This window comes from Tamandua tetradactyla, chromosome 4 (genome assembly GCF_023851605.1).
Source record: "Tamandua tetradactyla isolate mTamTet1 chromosome 4, mTamTet1.pri, whole genome shotgun sequence".
In the NCBI taxonomy this organism is placed as follows: Eukaryota; Metazoa; Chordata; class Mammalia; order Pilosa; family Myrmecophagidae; genus Tamandua; species Tamandua tetradactyla.
The window spans coordinates 6,744,725-6,771,523 of record NC_135330.1 but is presented as its reverse complement, the minus strand read 5'-3'; the positions used below and the strand labels follow the sequence as shown (position 1 = coordinate 6,771,523).

Genomic DNA, 26,799 nt, shown 5'->3' with positions numbered 1-26,799 from the left:
TAACAATGTAACTTGGAGACTTTTTTCAAATCTGTACGTAGAGAATTTATTTTCTTGTTAAATGAAAATTTTAAGGGTGAAAATTTCTTCATGGATATCAGAACTTCATTGGAAAAGAATATTTAACTTTATGGTAAAGTGTGCATAATCATAAATTGTGTAACTTTCCTATTACCTACAAATCTGTTTAATGACTTACATTGCTCTTATTCTCCTTCAGTCTTCTTTGAGCAAATATAATTTGTTTACTATTAGGTTATTTGTCTTAATTTAGGAGTGCTGATTGCTTATTTCACAAAGTCTGTTCTGTAATTTCAACTGTTGTCCTAAACTCCAAATTATGTTAGAAAATCCAAGGTGTTCTAGGGCTTATTTTTGCAATTTCTGGCATGTATGCTTCAGATGCTTTCTTTATCTTAGACTGGTTCGGTCTAGGGAAATGACAGTTATTCAGTCTGAGAGAGAAAACTTGGGTCTCTTCTTTTGTCTCACCTGTCAGAGCTCTATTTTTTTTTTTTTGTAACTGCTTAAATTCATTGGTGGTAGAGAACTGAAATGACCTGACCATTCACATAGAATTTGTTGTATACCTACTATGTTAAAGATATATATATATAGGTGTTGTAGGAGAGATATAAAGATAAATGACACAACCTCATCTTTCAAGAGGATGTAGACCAGTAGTGGAGAGAAACATATATAGACATACATTTAGAAAGCTATTATAAAGATACAATGCATGTATAAATTAAGTAACCAGCGTATTAAGAACAAGTCCCTCGTAAATGGAAACTGTACCCTTATTTGACAGTTTTTACACTTTGAGTCTAAGTGGGAGACCCACTTGCCAAATCCTGAAAGTTCTACATTCAGAATCTCTATTCCATCTATTTACGTCTAATCCCAGTTTATATTGCTTTAGTTTTTGCCATTGTTAAGGGTACTTTCCCCTTACCCACTTAACATCTTGGATATCTTTCTGTATGGAAACTAGTATTTGTTGAGCTTTATGTGCTAGGCACTGTTTAAAGCACTTTACATTAATTAGCTTCTTTAATCCTCACAATACTTTAAAGGTAGGTACTATTATTATTTCTGTTTTACAAATGAAGTAGCTGAGGCCCATGAGGTTAAGTAATTAGCCTAAGGTCACATAATTAGTAAGTGCCAGAGCTGGGATACAGAATCAGGAAATCTGACTCTTAAGCTCAGACTTTTCAGCATTATGCTGTATGTTTTCTTACCTGGGTGTATGTGTGCATGTCCATATGTATAAATATGACGTGTCATTGTTTTACTGTATGAATATATTTCATTATTTGGATTTACCTCAATTTACTTAATCTGTCCATTTCTGAGGATCATTTAGGACATTTCCAGTTTATATGTATCTGTTATATGTTTGCTCTCATAACCAGTGGTCCAGTGAAACCTCTTACCTACATCTTTTTACTTTTTTAGTATACGTATAGTAAAACTCCTAGAAATGTAGTTGGGTCAAAGAGCATGCACATTTAAAGTTTTATGAGACATTAAGTTATCCTTCAAAAATATGTACCAATTTATGTTCACACCAATAGGTTATGAAAATTTTTTTGAAACAATTTAAATCTAAACTTGAGGGAAGTGTGATTGAACAGTGATGAGAACTGTTTTCAAGTGCCTGTGGGAACACTTATGTACCCCAAGCATTTCTTTTCTTTCTTTCTTTTTTTTTAAATTGTGAAATATAGCATATATACAAAAAAAGCAATAAATTTCTAAGAACATTTTAACAAGTAGTTATAGAACAGATTTTAAAGTTTGGTATGAGTTATAGTTCCACAACTTTTCATTTTTTCTTCTAGCTGCTCCAAGACACTGGAGACCATAAGAAATATCAATATAATGATTCAGCAGTGATACTCATTTGTTAAATCCTATTTTCTCTGTTATACTCCTCCTACTTTTTTGTGAAAATTAACATATATACAAAAACAATAAATTACAAAGTACATCACAACAATTAGTTGTAGAACAGATTTCAGAGCTTGGCATGGGTTACAATTCCACAATTTTACGTTTTTACCTCTAGTTGCTCTGAGGTACTGGAGACGAAAAGAAGTATCAATATAGTGATTCATCAGTCATATTCATTTGTTAAACCCTGCCTTCTTTGTATAACTCCACTATCACCTCTGATCTTTCTCCCACTCCTTAGGGATATTTGGGCTATGCCCGTTCCAACTTCTTCATGTTGGAAGGGTCTGCCAACAATATGGGTTAGGGAGATAGAACAAGCCGGTGTTCTGAAGAGACTTGCCCGTCTGCATTTCAGAACTTCTCTGGTCCAAGAACCCATCTGGAGGTTGCAGGTTTCTGGAAAGTTACCCTAGTGCATGGAACCTTTGCAGAATCCTGTGTAATCTGGTTTTGTCTGGTGTCTGGCAAGTCATGTTAGGTAGCAATGTGAGCGTGACCTCCAGAGTAGCCTGTCGACTCTATTTGAACTCTCAGTCACTGATACCTTATTTGTTACTACACTTCTTTTCCCCCTTTTTCCCCCTTTGGTCAGAATCGCATTGTTGCTTTCACAGTGCCAGGGCCAGGCTCATCCCTGGGAGTCATCTCCCGTGCCACCAGGGAGACTTTCACCCCTGGATGTCCTGTCCCACATAGTGGGGAGGTCAGTGGTTTCACTGGAAGAGTTGGGATTAGAGAGAGAGAGGCAACAGCTGAGCAACAAAAGAGGTCCTACGGAGGTGACTCTGTGGCGTAAGTGTAGGTAGTCTAAGCTTCTTTCCACACACAAGCCTTACAAGAGTAAGCTTCAAGATCAAGGACTTGGCCAATTGATTTGGGTGTCCCTAATGTTTGACACAGTGTCTGTGATTTCCCTGGTGGTAAAATTTAACAGTCCATATTTTTTGTCCCATCCTGATATTTTCTGTCTAAAACTTTGGATTTTGATTATTGGCCATGTGACTTGACTTGATTGTTAGAAAGAGGACTAGGCATTTAAAAATAAATTTTTTCTTCTTTCAAAGTGTCTCTTAAACCTCTCAATTGCCAGTATAAGTGTAAAAGTTTTAGTAAATTGTTATGTAAGGAGTATGTATGGTGCTCAGTTGACTGTTCACTGGTAAACTCCTTATTAGAGTTCTTGTTTAAGTCCCAGTAGGCAGGAACAGAGAGCCAAACATTACTGGATAAGCAAGGTCATACTGTTTTCAGGGAATGGAGCCTAGGGATTAAGGTGAAAAAGACCAGATTCCTTGTAAAACTTAGATTTTCTTTCTTATTAGTTTTCTTCCTGTAATGGTTCACTTATTTTTCTTCCTCTTGTCCCATTCCTGTGCTTTTAGGATGAAGATGATATGTTTTACTCAGTAGATTTAAATTTTGTTTAATCAGAATTTACACGGAGAAGGGTCAGAGTAGGAGGGTCACTTTGAGAGTACCACTCTCTCAACACAAATACATTTTTATTTCATCACATTCTCAGGGCCTACTGTTAGGACTAAAATGAAAAAAAAAACTTCGCTGTCATAAACATCCTTAAGGAGTGACAGGAAGTTTGACTAATTCAAAGTGTGAGTTAAGTTCAAAGTTATTTCTTTTGTGTTTAAAAGAGCATTGGGTAGTGGGTTGGTGGTGATAGCACAATATTGTGAATGTAATTGATGCCACTGACTTGTGTGCTTGAATGTGGTTAAGATGGGAAATTTTATGTTGTATATATGTTACCACAATAAAAAAAAGAGTTGGGGACTATTTTATTAATTTATTGTTGGTAATGGTGTTATTTTTGTTTGATTCCTTAATCAAGATCTCTGCCATTTTACTTTCAAGGAGTAGAGTTTGTCTTCTAGGCTTGTTAATATCAGTTGTTGAATTAAGGTATTTCCTTATGGTGATTCATCAAAAGATTTAGATCCACCTTTCATCTTTATCTTCCTTACTGCATGACACTCACTGATTTTTGTAAATGAAGAGGAGGATAAACTGGATGCTTCTTCGGTTGTCTTTTCATCACTAGTGACTAGTTTGTAGTATTAGCCTGAATGAAGGCAACTGTTAAGTGAGTTCTAATTTTAAAATGTTGAAAGTTTAAAGATTCTGTAATTTGGGATAAAATGTATTCCTGGAGTTTTCTTTTATTCCTTTTAATAACTATCTTTAAACAAGCCTTAGTGAAGGTGGGAGGAGAAGAATTCTCTTTCATTTGCTTAAGCTGTTATGTTGTTGTGGTATTGTTTTGGTATGTTTTTCCACATTCTTAATTTTAAGATTAAAATTAGGGCTAGGACCACTCTTTTTTTTATGTATTTATTATTTAAAAAAATTTAACAAATGAACTAAAACGTCAACATATATAATCAGTAATTCACAATATCATCACTTAGTTGCATATTCATCATTTCTTAGAACATTTGCTTCAATTCAGAAAAAGAAATAGAAGGACAACAGAAAAAGAAATAAAATGAAAACAGAAAAAAAAGATTATACATACCATACCCCTTACCCCTCGCTTTCATTAGCATTTCATACTAAATTTTTTTAGCATTTGTTCCCCCTATTATTTATTTTTATTCCATATGTTCTACTCTTCTGTTGACAAGGTAGATAAAAGGAACATCAGACACAAGGTTTTCACATTCACAGAGTCACATTGTGAAAGCTCTGTCATTGTTCAATCATCATCAAGAAACATGGCTACTGGAACACAGCTCTACATTTTCAGGCAGTTCCTTCCAGCCTCTCCACTGCATCTTGAACAACAACGTGATATCTACTTAATGCGTAAGAATAACCTCCAGGATAACCTCTTGACTCTGTTTGAAATCTCTCAGCCATTGACATGTATTCACTCTTCCCCCTTGTGGTGGAGAAGGTTCTCTCAATCCCTTGATGTTAATTCTTAGCTCATTCTAGGGTTTTTCTCAGTCCCTTGATGCTGAGTCTCAGCTCATTCCAGGATCTCTTTCCCACGTTGCCAGGAAGGTTCACACCCCTGGGAGTCGTGTCCCATGCAGAGAGGGGGAGGGTGGTGATACTGCTCGGCATGTTGGCGGGAGGGAGAGGCCACATCTGAGCAACAAAAGAGGCTGTCTTGGGGGTGACCCTTAGGCCTAAATTTTAAGTACGAATCCACTGCAGTTTATTTAGAATTTTCAATAGATGTAGGTGCTAGGTTCCTGTAGAAGAAATTTTCTTAGGCAGAATCTTCAGAGCAACATGATGTAGTTTTGATTATTTGTAGAAACATTGTAGCTTAACTCCGCCAGCAGTCATTTCCCTAAGCACTAGTCTTTCCGTTATGCTATATTGGGTAGTCTGAGAAACTTTAGCACCGAAAGTCAGGTTATCCTATTTGAGGTAGTGATCTCTTTTTCACATTCTCCCCAGCTTACATAAAATCATTCTGCTTTCTTCATGGGAGAAATGGAAAATATAAAATCAGATGATTTGTGTTCTTCATCTTTTCTTTGTTATAAAATTGTTAAGAGCTGTTGTTTTCATTTTCAAAGCTTTAGGCACAGTATTTGTGTGTGTGTGAGAGAGAGAGATATAACCTATACACAAAACAATAAATTTCAAAATTTAATTCAATATGTAGTTATAGAACAGAGTTCAAAGTTTGGAGTGGGTTACAGTTCCACAATTTCAGGTTTGTCCTTCCAGCTGCTCCAAGACACTGGAGACTGAAAAGAAATACCAGTATAATGATTCAGTAGTCATATGCATTTGTTAAATCCTAATGTCTCTTGTTATAATAACACCTCTTCCTCCTTTGATCTTTCTCCCAGACTTTAGGGACATTTGGGTTATGCCTGTTCTAACTTTTTTCAGGTTGTAGAAATGGGATGGGGGATGGAACTGGTTGATGTTCTTGAAAAGGCTGGCACCTCTGGGTTCAGGACTTACAGGCACATTATTATTTTTTTTGGCACAGTATTTTTTAATCATGGTTGTGTATTAACCAATTTTTTTCTTTTTTGAAAATAATGTTCAAAAAGGGATCTTAAATGGCCTTGGATATAAAAAGCAGTGAACATAAGTTATCTGTCTGATGGCATTTTTACCCAAGAAATGTATGGATGTGTAAGTAGAATATAGAATGATTTTCTAAACTCCTCTGTGATAAATGTTTCAATCAATATTGGCAATTGCTTTCTTGACTCTGAAAAACTTCCTGTCTACTCTTTATTATTATTATTATTTGCCTATCCACTCCTAAAGGTCCTCAAGCCTATGCTGTTATGGTCCCATCTACTTTCCTTTTGTTTTGTATTATCCTCTTTATCTGCCCTACTTGTTGGAGTGGAGAATCCAGTTCTTGTTTGAATGGTGTTTGTGCTTGAGGGTAGACTGTTGCTTTTGCTGTTAGGAGCCAATATCTGTTTCATGCCTGATCGCATGAACCTTTCTTGAATGCTATTTAGACGTTTCCTTTTTAAAGGGGTTTTTGAAAAACTTACTCAAAAAGTCAAAGGTAGTAAGATCTCAGTAAACAGGATACTTGGCTCTGACCTCAGATGTGATTATCAAGCTTTGCTTTACAGGTAAAAGGAATGTGTAACTGAAACTGTTTGGATAAAGGATAGGACCTGAATACTGCCAACTCTGTTGAATTCAAGGTTAAATCACTAGATTGTCAAAAAAATTGTAAGAAACTTCAGTAGCATAAATGCAAGGAAAAAACTATCAGTTTCTTACTTGTGAGTTTTTGGTTTCTAGTGTTTTGTTTTTGGTAAACTTTTTTCACTGAAGTATAATATATATATGAAAAAATTTCTATAATGTGACCATAGAGATACAGAACACCACCTGCATCCAGAATCCTTTTTCATGCTCTCTCCTAGTCATTCTCCTCTCTCACTTCCAAAGGTAGCCACTATCCTGATTTCACCCCTGAAGTATTTGTTTTGAGACTGTTAGTCTTAGTAGCCACAGAACTCTGATGGTGGTGCAGTTGTTGGTGTTCTTTATTTTAATACAGTGGTTCTCAATTGGGAGGATTTTTCCCTCCAGGGAACATTTGGTAGCGTATGGAGACATTTTTGATTGTCACGGTTGGAGTGGATCCTTAAAACTTTGGCAGATTGATTTCTTCTTTTTAACTTTATATTTTGAAATGCATTCAAACTTACAGAATGGTTACAAAAATAGTATAAACTCCATATAGACAACTCCAGCATACCCCTACTCCCCCCTCCAGATACCTGGATGCACTAAAATTTCTATATTTTACTACATTTGCTGATATCATTCTCTCTGATCAGTCCGTTTCCTGAACAGTCAAATGAATATAGGTTATATAGGTTGTATACATCATGCTATTTAAAAATTAAATACTGCCATATGTACATTTCCTAAGAAAAAGGATGTTCATTTGGTAATCACCTTAAGTATTGATATAAAGCTTACAGTATATGTTGCAATTATTTTCATATGACCCAATAATGTCCCTTTGAGCTTTTTTTCCTTCCTCACTAGATCCCATCCAGGATAATGTGTTGCATTTAATTGTCATTGTCTCTCTCTTTTAAATTGTGAGAAAGAACGTATATACAATAAAAAGCAATGAATTTCAAAGCACACCACAACAGTTATAGAACAGATTTCAGAGTTTGATGTGGGTTACACAATTTTAGGTTTTTTTTCTAGCTGCTTCAAGACACTGGAGACTAAAAAAAAAAATCAATATAATGATTCAGTGGTCATACTCACTACTATCTTCACTGTTTTAAGTCTGCTTTCTCCTTTGATCGTTCTCCCATTCTAACTTTTTCATATTGAAAAGGGATGTGGATAATATGGAATAGGGGGATAGAACTAATTGATGTTCTGGAGAGGCTGACCCCTCTGGGTTTCAGGACTCATCGGGCCCAGGACCCCATCTGGAGGTTGTAGGTTTCTGGAAAGTAATCATAGTGCATGGAACCTTTTGTGGAATCTCAAATAAAGCCCCACATTTTCTTTATGGTTGGCAGGAATTGTTTTGATTGGGGTTTGGCAAGCCATGGAAAATGGCAGTATCTACTTGAAACTTGGGTAAGAGTAGCCTCTCCACTGTATTTGAACTCGCTCAGCTACTGTTACCTTTTTTGTTACAATTCTTTCCCCCTTTTAGTTGTGAAGACATTGTCATCCCATGGTGTCAGGGTCAGGCTCATCCCTGGGAGTCATATCCCACACTATCAGGTAGACTTTGATCCCTGGATGTCATGTTCCACGTATAGGGGAGGATAATTATTTTCCTTGCAGAATTGTGCTTAGAGAGAGGCTACATCTGAGCAACAAAAGAGGTCCTCTGAAAATAACTCAGGCGTATCTATAGGTAGGCTTAGCTTTTCTGCTACATAAATAAGTTTTACAAGACCAAGCCTCAGGATCAAGGGCTTCTCCTATTGACTTGAGAGTCCCTCATATTTGAGACAGTATCAGGTTTCCACGGAGCTTAAATTTAACATCCTAACTCTAAACAACTCGTTTGCTTTGATGTCAACTTAAGTTCAATAGTATACACAAATTATGCTTCTATACCTCTCCATGCCCCCACCTTTATGTATTTTTTGTCACAAATGACATATTTAGAGATAGATTTTGGGCCAGTAGGCTGTCTGCTCTCCTACGTTGCACCTAGTAATAAACTCCTTCTCTCTTTGAAACCCCGGTGTCTCAGGAATTGGTTATTGAGCACGTCAGGCAAAAGAATCCACAGCCTTTTTCTGGAAACAATTTGGTGACCCTCCGGGATGAATACCTGAATCTCTGAAGCCCCAGCAGAGCAGATAAGCCAGGTAACTGAAGTTTTTGTGACTGCTGGACTGAATTTAGTCTAGAGGCTCTGGAACCAGGATTTCTCTGTTCTGCTGGCACTCCAGCGACTTTTGGTGCCTTAAGAAAGTTTCAAAGAGAGAAACGGTTTCCAGTTCCATGTTCGGACATATGACTGTGTGAGTGGGTCATCAGGATAAAGGTGGATCAGGGAGTAAATAGGAGGTTCAAGTTCCTTTGATCTAGGCCAGTGTCATGCTTCCAGAATGATCCCTTTTGCTCTGACCTCTACACCTTCTGATTTTGGGTACCATACTGTACAGGGTTTGAAGACCTGACCTAATCCAACAATTAACTGGTGTTCAATGAAATTAAGTAGCCCTGTTTAAATGTTAGCTGGTATGTTACCTAGGTATTGGTTAATTATTAAATTTTTAAAAAATTTGCATATTTATACATTATATGTGTCAAACTACTGATTTATCATTGCATTTTATGCATTTACCTTTTAGATCCTATAGGAAGTAAAAAGGTGAATTAGAAATCAAAACTACAGTAGTACTGGGATTTATATTTACCCCTTTCATCACCCTCATCAGAGATCTGTATTTCTTCATGCAGCTTTGTTCTGTTGTCTGCAGTTCTTTCCTTTTAGTCCACAGAACTCTTAGTGATGACTAAGTCCTTTGGCTTTTCTGGGTATTCCTTAATCTCTCCCTTGTTTTTTTTTTTTTTTTTTTTTAAAGTTTTATTAATAAAACCAATCAACATACACTATGAATATTCTTTTTTTCTCATCACAGTTTATATTCATCATGATCATTTCTTAGAACATTTACATCAATTCAGAAAAAGAAGTAAAAAGAAAACAGAAAAAAAAATTCATATATACCATACCCCTTACCTCTCCCTTTCATTGATCACTAGCATTTCAGTCTACTAAATTTATTTTAACATTTGTTTCCTGTATTATTTATTTTTAATCCATATGTTTTACTCATCTGTCATTAAGGTAAGCATCATACAGAAGGTTTTCACAATCACACAGTCACATTGCGAAAGCCATATCATTATACAATCATCTTAAGAAATATGGCTACTGGAACACAGCTCTACATTTTCAGGGAGTTCCCTCCAGCCTTTCTGTTATGCCTTAACTAGAAAGGTGATAACTAGATGATGCATAAGAATAACCTCCACAATAATCTCTCGACTGTTTAGAATCTCTCAGCCATTGACAATTTATTTTGTCTCATTTTGCTCTTCCCCCTTTTGGTTGAGAAGGTTTTCTCAATCCCCTGATGCTGAGTTTCAGCTCATTCTAGGATTTCTGTCCCACGTTGCTAGGAAGGTCCACACCCCTGGGAGTCATGTCCAACGTAGAGAGGGGAAGGGTGGTGAGTTTGTTTGTCGTGTTGACTCAGAGAGAGAGGCCACATCTGAGCAACAAAAGAGGCTCTCTTGGGGGTGATTCTTAGGCCTGAATTTTATGTGGACTTAGCCTATCCTTTGTGGGGTTAAGTTTCATATGAACAAACCCCAAGATTGGGGCCTCAGCCTGTTGATTTGGTTGTCCCCACTGCTTGTAATTCTCCACTTGGGGAAGTTGAATTTTTCCCCTTTTTCACCATTCCCCCAAGGGGACTTTGCAGATACTTTTTTATTCACTGTTCAGAACCTCTCCCTCATTTTTTAAATACAGGTTTGCCAGATGCAGAATTCTTGGTTGGCAGTTTTTTGCTTTCAGTACTTTAAATATGTCATCCCATCGCTTTCTTGCCTCTGAGGTTTCTGATGTGAAATTGGTATTTAATCTTAATTGAGGTTTCCTTGTACATGATACATTACTTCTCTCTTGCAGCTCTCAGAATTCTCTATCTTTGTCATTCAGCAATTTGAGTACAGTGGTGTGGGTCTGTTTTGGGTTTATCCTATTTGGAGTTTGTTGAGCTTCTTGGATGTGTATATTCATGTGTTTCACTAAATTGGGGGAGTTTTCAGCCATTATTTCTTTGAATATTCTCTGTGCCTCTTTCTCTTTTTCTTTTTCTCTTTCTCTCTCTGTCTCTCTTCTCTTTCTCCCTCTCCTCTTTCTCCCTCTCTCCCTTCCTCTGGGATTCCCACAATGCATATATTTGGATTCTTAATGGTATTCAACTGGTCTCTGAAGCTTTGTTCACTTTTCTTAATTCTTTTTTCCTTCTGCCCTTCAGACTGGATGATTTCAGTTGTCTTCTCTTTATGTCTCTTATTTCTGTCAGCTGCAATCTGCTGTTGAACCTCTCTAGGGAATTTTAAATTTCTGTAACTGAGGTCTGCAGCTCTGTTTGGTTCTTTTCCATATATCCATCTCTCTGTTGATGTTCTTTGAGTTCATCTGTCATTTTCCTGATTTCCTTTAGTTCTTTTTCCTTATTTTTCTTCAGTTTATTGGGCATATTTAGGACTTTAAAAAAAAGAATTTTGTTAGGGAACAATCATGCATAAAATATAGGGTTCCCATATACCACCCTGTTAGTAATACCTTGCATTGGTGTGGTACATTTGTTACAATCGATGAAAGCACATTTTTATAGTTGTACTATTAACTCTAGTGTATGGTTTAGCTTAGAGTTCACTGTGTGATGCAGTTCCATAGATTTTTTTTTTAATTTTTATTCTGTTACTATATATACAACTTAAAATTTCCCCTTTTAAGTACATTCTGATATATATTTCAGTGCTGTTAATTACATGCACAATGTTGTGCTACCATCAGGACCATTTTTAAAAAGTCTTTGGTGTGTCCCTGGTCTGGTCCTCCTCATCAGTGCTCGAATCTTCTCCATGCCTCGGTCATTGCTTCCTGTTTCTCTGTATGTTTTTAACCTTTTGTTGAAACCAGGACATTTTGATATTTTAACATGTTATCACTGGAATTTAGATTTTGAGCTGTCTTTTCCTTGAGCTTGTATCCAGCTTAGTTTTATGACAGAGCTTTCCTTGATTGTCAGGAGCTAACAAAAAATAAAAAAGAGTAAAAGAAAATGCCTTTCCTATTCTTTGCAGATTGACCTGTGCAAATGAGCTCTTTCAGGGCTTATCCATATAAGGAGTTTAGAGAATAGCTCCAGGGCAAAGCATAGAGACTGCTCTGATCCTTTTTTGTGCATTTTTCTCATTTTGGATGTGCGCCTGTGGCCCTAGGAATTCTCCCATTTACAAATCCTTACAATTTGGGCATTGCATTTTATGTCTTAAAGTCAGCAATCTCTTGCCTCAGGCAGCATGACTTGACTACTCTCCCAAAATATTCTGTGGTAGGACCCTATGAACTGCCCTTCTATACTTTGGGCAAGTTTTGAGATGGCAGGTCCCTCAGGCCAACATCAGTCCGATTGGGCCAGACAGACATGCTCTCAATATGTGAAGGAATGTTACTGTGCTCCCTCTAAAACTGGGACCAAGGATTTCCTCTGGGAGCATGGGCCAGCTCCACACCAAGTTAGTGAGGGGTAGCAGAAGGCCAGTCAGGGTCTCATAAGTTCTTTGCTACTTCAGTAGCTTTTTTCTTTTTTAAAAATATTTTTATTGATGAAACAACATAGAAACAGAAATATTCTTAACATACAAACATTCCGTACGTGGTGTACAATCAGTGGCTCACATTATGATCACATAGTTATATATTTATCACCATGATCATTTTTTAGAACATTTGCATCATTCCAGAAAAAGAAAAAAAACAAACTCACACATACCATACCCCTTACCTCTCCCTCTCATTGACCACTAATATTTCCATCTACCCAATTTATTTTAATCTTTGTTCCCCCCATTATTTGCTGTTTAGTTTTTTATCCATATTTTTTACTCATCTGTGTTCATGCCTTAGATAACGGGGGCATCAGACACAAAGTTTTCACAGTCACACACATAGTAAAAGCATTACATTATCCAGTCATCTTCAAGAAATAACACTACTGGAACATAACTGCAGTTTCAGGTACTTCCCTTTAGCCACTCAAATACACTATAAACTGAAAAGGGGTATCTATATAATGTGTAAGAAGAACCTCTAGGATAACCTCTTGACTCTGTTTGAAATCTCTGAGCCACTGACACTTTGTTTTTTCTCATTTCTCTCTTCCCTTTCTCGTTCAAGAGGTTTTCTTAATCCCTTGATGCTAGGTCCCAGCTCATCCCAGGATTTCTGTCCGACATTGCCAGGGAGATTTACACCCCTAAGAGTTATGTCAAACGTAGTAGGGAAGAAGCGCAGTGAGTTCACTTGCCATGTGGCTTGGAGAGAGAGTGCACATCTGAGCAACAAAAGAGGTTCTCTGGGGGTGACTCTCAGGCCTAATTTTAAGTAGGCTTAGCCCATCCTTTGCAGGAATAAGTTTCATAGGGGCAAAACCCACAATTGAGGGCTTGGTCTGTTGATTTGGTTGTCCCCACTGCTTGTGAGGGTATTAGAAGTTCTCCAGATGGGGAAGTTGAATCTTTCCCCCTTTCTCCCAATTTCCCTAAAGGGACTTTGCAAATATTTCTTTATTCACTATCAAATCATTCTGGGATTTATTGGGATATCACACTAACCTGGACAAACCAACAAAATCTCATTCCCTATTCAAGATTCTATGTGCTTATGGTGTTCAGTTAAACTGACCATACAAGTTAAAGTAGGAAATGCAGAACCCAAAATATTAATTCTGCACCAAATGAACATTTTTCCCTTTAGTCTCACACAGAAGTTGAAGTTTAAAGATATGGATGATATCATCCTTTACCCAGTCTTCTGATACACCGTAGACCTATCCAGATCAGTTTCATTCATTGTCCTGACCCGCAGGACAGTCAACGGGGTCCGCCACCTGCTGAGGGAAGAATGGCTATGGGACAGAGAGACGCAAGAAGGACAGCGAGACAGGATTCTGATCAAGCTGCAAATTTTATTAAGCAAGCTGGGTGTATATATACCGGCTTGGGGAGGGAGTAGGGTATGTGGGGCATTATGATAGGAGGGAGTTCGCGCCGGCGGGAAGGGCTGGTTAGATAATTGGTGGGGAGTTCGCGCTGGCGGGAAGGTCCCGGCGGGAACCTATTTCCGTGAAGAACCTTGTTGTACTATATAGATGCCATTGCATTAGCCGGGGTGGCCATGTTGGCTCAATCGCTATCTTAGGTTAGCCTCTGGTCCCCAACAATTCATATCTCTCCTTGATGTCTGATTACATTTTCAACTTTTAAACAGTTCCTGTATGGGGTACTGCTGACTTTCATAGCTTCAGAGCTCTGACTCTGAACCTCAGGTGTCACATAAATACCCAAAGTTTCTGGGAAAGACCATGTTATATACAAACAGCTCAGTATCTCAAAATTTAGAATTAACAAGTTATACCTCTTGAATATACGTGACTGCTGTGAGAGCTTACAATCTAGGACCCTTTACAGTATGCTCCAGACTGATTTCCTATGCTTAACTTTAGTTCACCAAATTTTTATATTATAGTTAGTCCATGTGATTGAGGCATAATAATATTTGTCTTTTTTGTTACTGACATTTCATTCAACATACAACTCTTAAGGTTCATTCATCTAGTTGCATGCCTCACAACTTCATTCCTTCTTGTGGCGGCTTAGTAGCTCATTGTATGTGTACACCAAAGCTCCCCCTACCATTCCTCAGTGGTGTACCCTAAGTAGCCTTTTTCTTGATTCATTCATTGCTTACCCTGTTACTGCGATCCTTTAACTGTTTTAGTAGCCTTGAAAAAGGTATTTTTGCTAATTCTTTCTCATTATTCAAAGTTTCTCTGGAGAGGCAGAGCCCTGAAGCATCTCAATCTTGAACTGTCAGTTGATTTTTTTGACAAGAGTGCCAAGTGTACTGTATGGGGAAAGCATAGTCTCTTTAACAAATGGTCCTGGAAACACTGAATATCCACATGAAAAAGTATGAAAGTGGACCCCTACCTCACATCGTATACAAAAACTAATTCAAAATAGATCAAAGCCCTAAATATAAGAATCAAAACTGTAGAAATCATAAGAAACAGGGAAATGAAGTCTTCAGGACCTAGTGTCAGGCAGTGGTTTCTTAAGACTTTACACCAAATGCACAAGTCATGAAAGAATAGATAAATAGAACTTCATCAAAATTAAATATTTTGTGGCTCAAAGGACTTCATCATGAAAATAAAAGGACAATCTGTAGAATGGGAGAAAATATCTGGAAACATATCCAATAAGGATTTAATAACCATAATAATAGAGAAATTCTACAACTCAACTACAAAAAGACAACACAATTAAAAAATGGGTCAAGGGCTTGAACAGACATTTTTCAAAAGAAAAAAATATGGCCAGTAAGCACATGAAAAATGTTAAAAATCATTAACCATTAGTTAAAAGCAAATGAAAACAATAGGAGACCACCTCACACCCTCTAGATTGGAAACTGTTAATAGATCAGAAAATAACAAGTATATATTGGAAAGGATATGGAGCACTAGGAACATTTATTCATTGTTGATGATAATATAAAATAGTGCTGCCTCTGTGTTAAACAGTTTTGTGGTTCTGCAGATAGTTAAATATTGAATTACCATATTATCCAGAAATCCCACGTCTAGATATATACCCAAAACATTTGGAAGTAGAGACTTGTACAGATCGTTGTACACCAATGTTCTTAGTGGTTTTGTTTTTTTTTTCTGCAGTAACCAAAAGGTAAAGGCAACCCAAGTGTCCATCAGCCAATGAATGGATAAACAAAATGTAGTACATACATACAATGAAATATTATTTAGTTGTAAAAAAGCAGTGAAGTTCTGCTGCATGTGACTATGTGGAGAAACCTTGAAGACATCTGTTGAGTGAAATAAGCCAGACATAAAAGAACAACTATTGCATGATCTCACATATATGAAATAATTAGAATATGCAAATTCATAGAGCCAGAAACTACAATAGTTTGGTAGGGGCAAGGGTGGGGTAAGAAATGGGGATTTAATGTTTAATTGATAACAGAGTTTCTGTTTGGTATGATGAAAAAGTTTTGATAACAGATGGTGTTGATGGTAGCATAATATTGTGAATGTAATTAACCTCATTGAAGGGTATATTTGAAAGTGACTAAAATGGAAAATTTTAGGTTGTATATATGTTACCAGAATAAAATATTTTTAAAAATGTAGAACTATGCAGTACAGTGAATCCAACTGTAAACTATGTACTATAGTTAATGGGTAAAATAGATAATGGTATAATTATAATAATGTTGTTTCATCATTTGGAACAAAAGTACCACACTGATGCAAAGTGTTAATAGTAGGAAAAATTGTATTTGTGTGATTGGGAGGGAGGGGTATATGGGATGAGTTTTTGTAAATCTACAACTTCTTTAATAATAATATAAAGGCGTTCAGTTGCTTCAGAAATCATAAACGAAACAAACAAAAAACTGAAGGTGACAGTGCTACTGGCATACATTGCATAGAGGCCGTGATGTTGCTACAGGAATGTCTGACCCAAAATGTTAATAGTAGTGAGATTGAGAACTGCTCTAATAGTTAGGGCCTACTGGAGTGATTATAAAAATAAGTGATATATATTAAATTGTTAAACCCATTCTGCTTTTGAAACTTTTGTGGGAAACCTTTATCAAAAATCTGTCTCTCTGAGAAATGAGACAAAGATTCATGGCTGAGAGATTTCAAACTGAGTCGAGAGATTATCCTGAAGGTTATTCTTATGAATTTATATAGATATCCCTTTTTAGTTTGGTGTATTGGGGATAGTCAGAGAAAGAACCTGAAGCTGTTGAGCTGTGTTCCTGTAGCCTTGATTCTTGAAGATGATTGTGTAATGATACAGCTTTTTTTAAAATTGATTTAAAAAAATTTTTTTTATTAATTAAAGAAATTACAAGAAAAACATTCCCAACACATAACTCAGCAATTCACAATATCATCACATAGTTGCATATTCATCATCATGATCATTTCCCAGAACATTAGCATCCATTCAGAAAAAGAAATAAAAAGACAACAGAAAAAAGAAAATTTTACAGGCCTTACCCCTTACTGATCCCTTTCATTGATCACTAGCATTTCAAACTGAATCTATTTTAACATTTGTTCCCCCTATTATTTATTTTTATTCCATATGTTCCTCTCATCTGTTGACAAGGTAGATAAAACGAGCATCAGACACAAGGTTTTCACAATCACACAGTCACATTGTGAAAGCTATATCATTATACAATCAAAATGATACAGCTTTTACAGTGTGACTGTGTGATTGTTAAAACCTGTGTCTGATGCTCCTTTTACCCAGGGTATGGACAGATGAGTAAAAAAACAAATATATGGATTAAAAAATAAATAAATAATAGGGGGTTGCTCCAGTCTGCCAAAGCTGCCAGAATGCAACACACCAGAGATGGATTGGCTTTTAATAAAAGGGGATTTATTTAGTTAAAAACGTATAGTTCTTCAGAGCAAAGGCAGCTTACTTTAATCTGAGGTTCTTTCTTACACAGGAAGGCATGGGGTAATCTGCTAGCCTTCTCTCCAGGCTTCTGGGTTCCAACAGCTTTGCCTGGGGTGATTCCTTTCTGCATCTCCAAAGGTCAGGGTTGAGCTGCGAATGCTGAGATGAGGTGTGCTGAGCTGCTTGGGCTGTGCTGCATTGAGATCTCTCTCTTAAGCGTCCCATGAATTAAATTAGACATCACTCATTGAGGAAGGCACTCCCCTTAGAGACTGCAGATGTAATCAGCCATAGATGAATTTCACAAGAAAGTGATTCACATCTACAGTGACAAAACTAGGCACCATCACCTGTCCAAGTTGACACCTGAACCTAACTGCCACAGGGGAATAATGGGTAAAATAAATTGGGTAGATTGAAGTACTTGTGGTCAATGAGAGGGGAAGGGGTAAGAGGTATGGGATATATGAGTTTTTTTTCTTTTTATTTCTTTTTCTGGAGTGATGCAAATGTTCTAAAAATGATCATGGTGTAAAATACACAACTGTATGATAATATTGTGAGCCACTGATTGTACACCAGGTATGGACTGTATACGTGAAGAGTTGTCAATAAAGATATTAAAAATAAGAAATAGAAATGTATCTCTCTAGCAGGGGATTCTAAGGGTATACTTCTTATGGTGACTGTTTACTGCCTAGTACAATGATGAGCCTTCTGCCCAGTATACCAAATCCTAGTAACAACAATCAGAATCTTAATCCAGATCTTTGTTCCTGAATTGAAGAAAAATGATAGTTTCCTAAAGGTCCTATGTGCTGTTAATGCTAATATGCAAATCTTAGTGAATAGAATTCTGAATACTCCCACATGAATATTTTTTTTCATTCGTTTAAGTAAAGGTTTCTTGGAAGTCCAGTGGTTAAAGTATAGAGCTAATCCTGGACCCATTTTGATGATCAGATTGCTATTTATAATATTGCTGGACAGGAGTAATGACTGTCCATTGTTCCCTTTGGGAGTATTTTGTCAGTCATTTCTGATTTTAAACTTCTGGTCTATTTACAAGTTAATTTTATGAGCAGATGTGTGTTAGTATAACCCTGAATAGTCAGATGAGTGATGTTGCTTTGGCATAAAAGACTGCTTTAACTTATTAGTTCATTTAATATTTGATCAGGTGGATCTTTTTTCCTAGATTTCTGATCTCTTGCCCTTAGGGTATCTGAATTTTACTAGTGTTCCATAAACTAATCTTACTACCTGTCTTCCTGTTGTGTTTGGCTTGTGGCTTAAACCCCTTTTGATAGGCTGGAGAACTTTGTCCCTTTCTGTCATTGCACATACATGTTTTTTAGTAATTATGTTAAGCTCAGTCATTTTTGTTTTTTAATTTTACTCATTTCTTTGATATGTAATATATGCACATGGTGTAGAAGTCATAAGTGAAAAGAGTTTACATTTAAAAAGGACGTCTGTCCTCTCTGGAGGCAGAACTATTATTTCTTAGTATCTTTCTGCAGAGTCTCGGCATTTATAAATTTTCACTGGCTTTACTTCTTTTTCCTTTTTTTTTCTTCCAACTTTTTATCCTGAAGAATTTAAGATTAAATGAACTAATAAGTTAAAGCAGTCTTTTATGCCAAAGCAACATCACTCATCTGACTATTCAGGGTTATACTAACACACATCTGCTCATAAAATTAACTTGCAAACAGACCAGAAGTTTAAAATCAGAAATGACTGACAAAATACTCCCAAAGGGAACAATGGACAGAACTCACCCGAATAGAGAGTTGAGAGTAATGGACCTCCATGTAGTCCTCAGCAAGCTTCAGAATTATGATTTTGCCTTCCTTTACAGTTAGTTCTTAACGTGAATATAAGAACGTTTGAAGAAATGTAAATTTAATAGCATGATTTTATTTAAAATTCAGCATTCACATATGTACTTCTTTCCTTTTAAATTGGCCTCCATTTTTTTCATTAGTTAATATGAGCAGGTTATTTTGTGGTCATCCTGAAATTCCAGTAACTGGTTGCCTCATGAGCCCATCTACCAACGTTGTCACAGAAGTCTGAGTAAATTCTGAACTTGCCCAGTCAGGACAGTGAACTAGATTCTGGAGTGGTTTTCCATCTCAGATCATCGGTAGATAATTGGATCTAGTTCTAACATAGTCTGTTTAGGATAGGGATCTAGGTTGGAAATTCCTAAAGAGAGGGCTGATTAAACAATTTATGAAAGTCTATTTCATAAAAGATTTATGTGTGGTTTTGATAATTTATTTTGTTCTCTTAGATTCCTTTTTTTTTCTCCTCTTGTTAGGAGACTCATATGAGTTGGACATTGAGTAGAAAATCAGTTTGTAGAGAGTAGCTCTTTGCATTGTTTGCGACTTCAGAGAATAATGGTAAGAGATAAGAGCAGCTTTCACAACTGAAGTGAAAGATAAGATGCTTAATGTAGAATAAAATATATCTCTTAAGTGCTCTTGTAGACTGGGAGTTCTACTCTTGGAAAGCTAGAAAGGTAGAGGCAGTGCTGGATTCTTCGTAACAGAAAAAAGCCAGCTCAAAAGGTAGAATTCAAGTGCTTAGAAAATCTTTGACGGACCATTAATATTAAATACCAAACATAAATAGTGAAACACTATTTTTCTCAGTTTCTTATGTGGCATTTAGTTGATGACAGGCATTAGCCTATTCAGATATTTGGTTGAGTTTTTACTGTGAAATAAGTATGCATATTTGTGACTTGCTTAAAAAGAACTTAGTGCCCCTACTAAGGTACAGGAAGGTTTAAATAGAAGTGTGTGAAAGAGAGTCAGGAATCAAGTATTAAAAAATGAGATGTTCACAGATCTGGTCACTGGGAGTTGGTAGCATGCTGCTGAGTAAGGATGAGAATAAATTAGGGACTCAGAATTATTCGAGCTGGTACCTTGTGGAGTCCTCTAGAGTAGCTTTGTCTTTTGAAAGAAAGAAGTTGTAACTGTACGGATGTTAATATGCTGATTTAATGCTCTAGATGATTTTCATGTTTCTTTTTCCTGGGGATAGCCGTGAAGTTCTGTAGTAGAGTTCCCCTGTACCCTTGGAACATTATAGGTTGATGCACACTAAACTTGTCAACTGTAAGGTTCTTGATAAATATGATTTGGAGGTGGTCTTGTCCCACTGTCTCGCACTGTTTTATAGGAATGTAAACCACCCTCATAGAAAAGACGGCTGTGGAAACATCTTGTGCTACATGAGAGATGAAATAATTAATGTAATTTGCTACCTTTCTATATGGTAATTAAGTTTAGAGTAATAATGTATGATGTCAATTTTTTTATGCTTATTTGCAGTGTTTGCATGAATAAATGTTTAGTTGGCCTTCACCCAATCTTATTTCTTTAAGCCCAGAGTGGGTGAACACATTAAGGACAATGTAAAATTTGGAGAAAAATAGTATTCCCTAAATTAAATAATCATTTCAGGACAGGGAATCTTGTTCTCATTTCCTTTTTTTTTTCACATGGGCAGGCACTGGGAATCGAACCCAGGTCTCCAGCATGGCAGGCAAGAACTCTGCCTGCCGAGCCACTGTGGCTCGCCCTCTCATTTCCTTTTGTACATATGTAAGATCCAGTCTGTATTCTACTTTGTATTTATTAACATTTTAACAAAGAATTTAATAAATACATCCTCCTAATTTATGGTGGAAATTTCCCTTATCAATCATTATTGATAAGTCTCTCAGTGTGCCATTTTGCTGAAGTCTCTCAGTGTGCCATTTTGCTGATGTCACTCCCTCTATTTTTATTTTAATTAAGTTTTTTTTAGTATTTGCATGTTTTGTGGCACTCAAAGATGCACCATCTTGTATTTTCCCTGCCCAGCTCTAGATTCAGCCTTTTCTTCAGTGAGTCCTGGTTCCTTTTAGTAAGGGAATGATTTTTAGAATCCAAGATCTGGGTGCTCATGTGCTCATTACTGGATAGAGCTAGGAAATATATGCATTTATGCTGACCCATGTATATACAATATCTATATTTATTTCCTCATCTATGTTATGCATTTATATTAAAATACACGAGTTCATATTGATATTTTGATTGTAGTCCTGCATTCAGGATTCATGGTACCTTGCCTCCCTTCTTATTTATACTTTTTTCTCTGACAGTGAAACTCTCATTGTCTACAATATATTTACTAATTTGTTCAGTACTAGTGTAGATGTAAAGTAGTTTCAATTTTAATATTTCTTGTGAAAGGAAGGATAACTTTTCTTGAAGTAAGCATATTTTGATGCACCTAAACCTTTGTTGAGGGGCATTTACCCATATCATTTGAATAACATTCTCCTTTGTTTTTAAAATTACATAAACCAGATCTGTGACTAAGGATAATTTACTCCTGATGTCTACTAGTAATTTGGGATGTTACTAGTAGTAGTTACTTTACTGTTTTTTACTTGTGGATGAAGCATTAAAACTAATATGTAGATAAAGCAGCATATGATTACTTGGTAGCTACTAAGTAGTTGAAGACTGATTTTTTTCCCCTTGTTATAGAAATTATTCCATTTAGCTAATAAGCACAAATCACTTGTTCCCAGAAATTAAACCGGTGCCTTAGTTTGGTTGTAATTCCTAACCAGATGTATCAGATATTGGGAAAGCAAAATGGTATTCTTTATAGTGTTGCTTGATTGCATGATGTACCATTTCTGAATATGTGGAGAGGAACTTCTGTCTCCTAAGAAGTGACCTCTCCTTTTGACTAGTTGGGCTTTTCTAAACATTTACTGAATAAAACAAACAAAACATAAATTATTGACCATATGAATGGGTTTTTTCTCTGATCTGATTATTTGTTGTTTTAATAGTCAACTAAATTTATTGTAATAGTAGTAATTTTGAAATATGAAGCATCCTAAGCTTATCCCAGGTCTCCAGCATGGCAGGCAAGAACTCTGCTTGCCGAGCCACTGTGGCCCGCCCTCTCATTTCCTTTTGTACATATGTAAGATCCAGTCTGTATTCTACTTTGTATTTATTAACATTTTAACAAAGAATTAATAATGAACTAGCCCCATTCAAAGCAGGCTTGGAGTGAATTAGCAAAAGACTAGCAGTTAGATAAACTTGAGTTTTTTTTTTTTGGAAACTAGTGAATAGCTTATGATTTCTAAATAAAATAAGTGTAGGATAAAGATTTAGCCATGTTTTAGTGTAAAACTGGCTTTTTTAAGAACATTTTTTTCAGCCTTAGTAGTGATTCTAGTTTTGATCCACATGCTCTCTCTGAACATGTTAAAGTTGGCACAAAAATTAGTAAGTTGCTTAAAAAATTTATGAAGAGCAAATATTGGTGACTGTATGGGTTTTGCCAGTTTTTATTTATTTTTCGCTGTATAATGTAATATATGTATGAAGCAAAGAAAGAAAAAAGCAGTTTTCAAAGCATTCTTCAAGAAGTAGTTACAGGACAGATCCCAGAGTTTGTCATGGGCTACCATATGATCTTCTCAGCTTTTTCCTTCTAGCTGCTCCAAAACATAGGAGGCTAGAAGGAATACGTATTTTTTAATCATCACAGTCGACTTTTTTCTTCTTTTTTGTGAAAAATAACATATATACAAAAAAGCAATACATTTCAAAGTACAGCCCAACAATTAGTTGTAGAACAGATTTCAGAGTTTCGCATGGGTTACAGTTGCACAATTTTAGATTTTTACTTCTAGCTGCTCTAATATACTGGAGACTAAAAGAGATGTTAATTTAATGATTCAGTAATCATATTCATTTGTTAAATCCTATCTTCTCTTTATAACTCCACTATCACCTTTGATCTTTCTATCCTTCTCTTTAGGGGTATTTGGACTATGGCCGTTCTAATTTTTTCGTGTTGGAAGGAGCTATCAATAATATGGGGTGTGGAGATGGAAATAGCTCATGTGCTGGAGAGGCTGGGTCCTCTAGGTTTCAGGACTTACCTGGTCCAGGGACCCATCTGGAGGTTGTATGTTTCTGGAAATTTACTCTAGTGCATGGAACCCTTGTGGAATCTTATATATTGCCTTAAGTGTTCTTTAGGTTTGCCTGGAATGGTCCTGGTTGTGGTTTGGCAAGTAATGATAGGTAGCAAAGTCTAACTGAAGTTTGCATGAGAGCAGCCTTGAAGGTAGCCTCTTGACTCTATTTGAACTCTCTCTGCCACTAATACTTTATTAGTTAAACTTCTTTTCCTCCTTTTGTTTAGGTTGATCCTGCAGTGCCAGGGCTAGATTCATCCCTGGAAGTCACCTCCTATGCTGCCAGGAGACTTTCACCCTCTCATGTCCCATGGGGGGGAATGGGGGAGCAATGATTTCACTTGCAGAGTTGGGCTTAGAGTGAGGCCACATCTGAGCAACAAAACAAGTCCTCCAGAAGTAACTCTTAGGCATACCTATAGGTAGGCTAGGCTTCTCCATTACCTACATAAACTTCACAAGAGTAAGCCTCAAGATCAAGAGCTAGACCTATTGATTGGGTTTGACACGGTTTCAGGGGATTCCCTGATGGTAAAGTTTAATAATTAAGTTCCATATTTTCCTCCTATCCCTGAAGGGACTTTGCCAACACTTTTTTTTTTCTCACTTTTTTGTTTTATTAATTTAAAAAAATTACAAGGAACACAAACATTCCCTACACATACACTCAGCAGTTCACAATATCATTACATAGTTGCATATTCATCATCGTGATCATTTCCCAGAACATTAGCATCAATTCAGAAAAAGAAATAAAAAGACAATAGAAAAATATAACAGAAAATAAATTTTACAGGCCATACTCCTTACTGATCCTTTTCATTGATCACTAGCATTTCAAACTAAATCTATTTTAACATATGTTCCCCCTATTATTTATTTTTATTCCATATGTTCCTCTCATCTGTTGACAAGGTAGATAAAAGGAGCATCAGACACAAGGTTTTCACAAACACACAGTTAATTGTGAAAGCTATATCATTACACAATCATCCTCAAGAAACATGGCTACTGGAACACAGCTCTACATTTTCAGGCAGTTCCCTCCAGCCTCTCCATTACATCTTTGTATAACAAGGTGATATCTACTTAATGCATAAGAATAACCTCCAGGATAACCTCTCAACTCTGTTTGGAATCTCTCAGCCATTGACACTTTGTCTCATTTCACTCTTCCCCCTTTTGGTCGAGAAGGTTTTCTCAGTCCCTTGATGCTGGGTCTCAGCTCATTCTAGAGTTTTTATCAATCCGTTGATGCTGAATCACAGCTCATTTTGGGATTTCTGCCCCACGCTGCCAGGAAGATCCACACCCCTAGTAGTCATGCCCCACGTAAACAGGGGGAGAGTGGTGAATCTGCTTGCTGTGTTAGCTGGAGAGAGAGGCAACATCTGAGTAACAAAAGAGGTTCTCTTGGGGGTGGCTCTTAGGCTTAATTTTAAGTAGGCTTGACCTATCCCCTGTGGGGTTAAGTTTCATGTGAACAAACCCCAAGACTGGGGGCTCAGCCTAAAGCTTTGGTTGTCCACACTGCTTGTGATAATATCAAGTATTCAACTTGGGGAAGTTGAGATTTCTCCGTCCTCACCATTCCCTGAAGAGAACTTTGCAAATACTCTTCCACTCACTGATCAAATCACTCTGGGATTCATCAGGGCATCACCTGGACAAACCAACAAAATCTCATGTCCTATACAAAGTTCCATGTACTTAAGGTGTTCAATCAACTATCTACATAAGTTATATTAGGAGATGCACTAGTCAAAGTATAGATTTGTACCAATTAAACATTTTTTGCTTTAGTCTCACACATTATTTGAAATTTTAAAATATTAAGTACCATCTATTTTCAGCACACTGCAGTAATGACATTCTTTTGTTCTTCCTCATGCAAAAACATTTTTAAATTTGTACATTTAGTCACTGTCATTATACACTCTAGGCATTCCTAGATTACACCATCTCAATCTTTATCGTCTATCTTTCTTTGTGATTTCATTTATGCCCCAGCCCTCCTCCCTCTTATCATTCTCATATGCAATTTCATTCAGTGTTTTAACATAATTGTATTACAGTTAGGTAATATTGTGCTGTCCATTTCTGAGTTTTCATATTCAGTCCTGTTGTACAATCTGTATCCCTTCAGCTCCAGTTACCCAGTATCTTACCCTGTTTCTATCTCCTGATGGTCTCTGTTACCAAGGAAATATTCCAAGTTTATTCACTATAATGTCAGTTCATATCAGTGAGACCATACAGTATTTGTCCTTTTGTTTCTGGCTAATCACACTCAGCATAATGTCCTTAAGGTCCATTCATGTTGTTACATACTTCATAACTTTATTCTGTTTTACAGCTGCATAATATTCCATCTTATGTAAATGTCACAGTTTGTTTAGTCGACTGTCTGTTGATGGACATTTTGGCTGTTTTCATCCCTTGGTAATTGTTAATAATGCTGCTATAAACATTGGTGTGTAAATGTCCATTTGTGTCCTTGACCTCGTGTCCTTTGAGTAGAGACAGCATATAGATGGGTCCTGTTTTTTAATCCATTCTGCCAGACTATATCTTTTGATTGGAGAGCTTAATCCATTAACATTCAGTGTTATTACTGCATGGGTAGTACTTTCTTCTACTATTTTGCCTTCTGAATTTTATATGTCATATCTAATTTTCCTTGTTTTTACCTTTACTCATAGTCTTCCTTTCTACATCCTTCTCCACACCTCTCTCTTCTGTCTTCGTATCTGTGTCTAGTGTTCCCTTTAGTGTCTCTTGCAGAGCTGGTCTCTTGGTCACAAATTCCCTCAGTGATTTCTTGTCTGAAAATGTTTTAATTTCTCCCTCATTTTTTTTTTCAATTTTTGAATATTTTAATTACTCCAAAAATACATATAAATATGAAAATAAAAATATAAATGAAAAAAAAACACCCAAAACATCCCATGTCCCTTATGCCCCTTATTATTATTATTAATTTTTGCATGGGCAGGCACCCGGAATCCAACCCAGGTCTCCAGCATGGCAGGCGAGGACTCTGCCTGCTACGCCACCATGGCCCGCCCTATCTTTTTATTTACCATCCTTATTTTTTCACTCATCTATCCATACCCTGTATAAAGGGAGTGTCAGCCAGAAGGTTTTCATAATCACATGGTCAGACTCTGAAAGCTATATAGTTCAACAATTGTCTTCAACAACGAAGGAGACTGGAATGCAGTTCAACAGTTTCAGGTATTTCCTTCTAGCTATTCTAATTCACTAGAAACTGTAAAGGGATATCTATATAAAGCCTAAGAATGACCTCTGACTCCATTTGAAATCTTTCAGCCACTGAAACTTCATTTTGATTTATTTCTTTTCCCCCGTTTGGTTAAGAAAGTTTTCTCAATCCCATGATGCCAGGTCCAGCCTCATCCCCAGGAGTCATGTCCCATGTTGCCAGGGAGATTTACACCCCTGGGAGTTTTTTTTTTATTTATTTGTATTTTTTTATTAACGGAAAGAAAAAAAAAAGAAATTAACACAAC

At 36.6% G+C, this 26,799-nt stretch overlaps 1 protein-coding gene across 4 annotated transcripts in view; it reads left to right on the top strand.

Annotated features, from left to right (window-relative positions):
• GATAD2B (GATA zinc finger domain containing 2B) overlaps positions 1 to 26,799 on the top strand; it is a 175,892-nt gene that overhangs the window by 20,305 nt on the left and 128,788 nt on the right. For 2 of the 4 annotated variants that reach the window (XR_013173973.1, XM_077156223.1), the window contains exon 2: positions 8,669 to 8,786. The exons of 1 other annotated variant lie outside the window; for it this stretch is intronic. The gene's annotated coding sequence lies outside the window, so the exon portion shown is untranslated. Of the gene's footprint in view, positions 1 to 7,764; positions 8,787 to 26,799 lie in introns of those variants that run through there. One more of the 4 variants, XM_077156224.1, reaches the window with a different exon arrangement.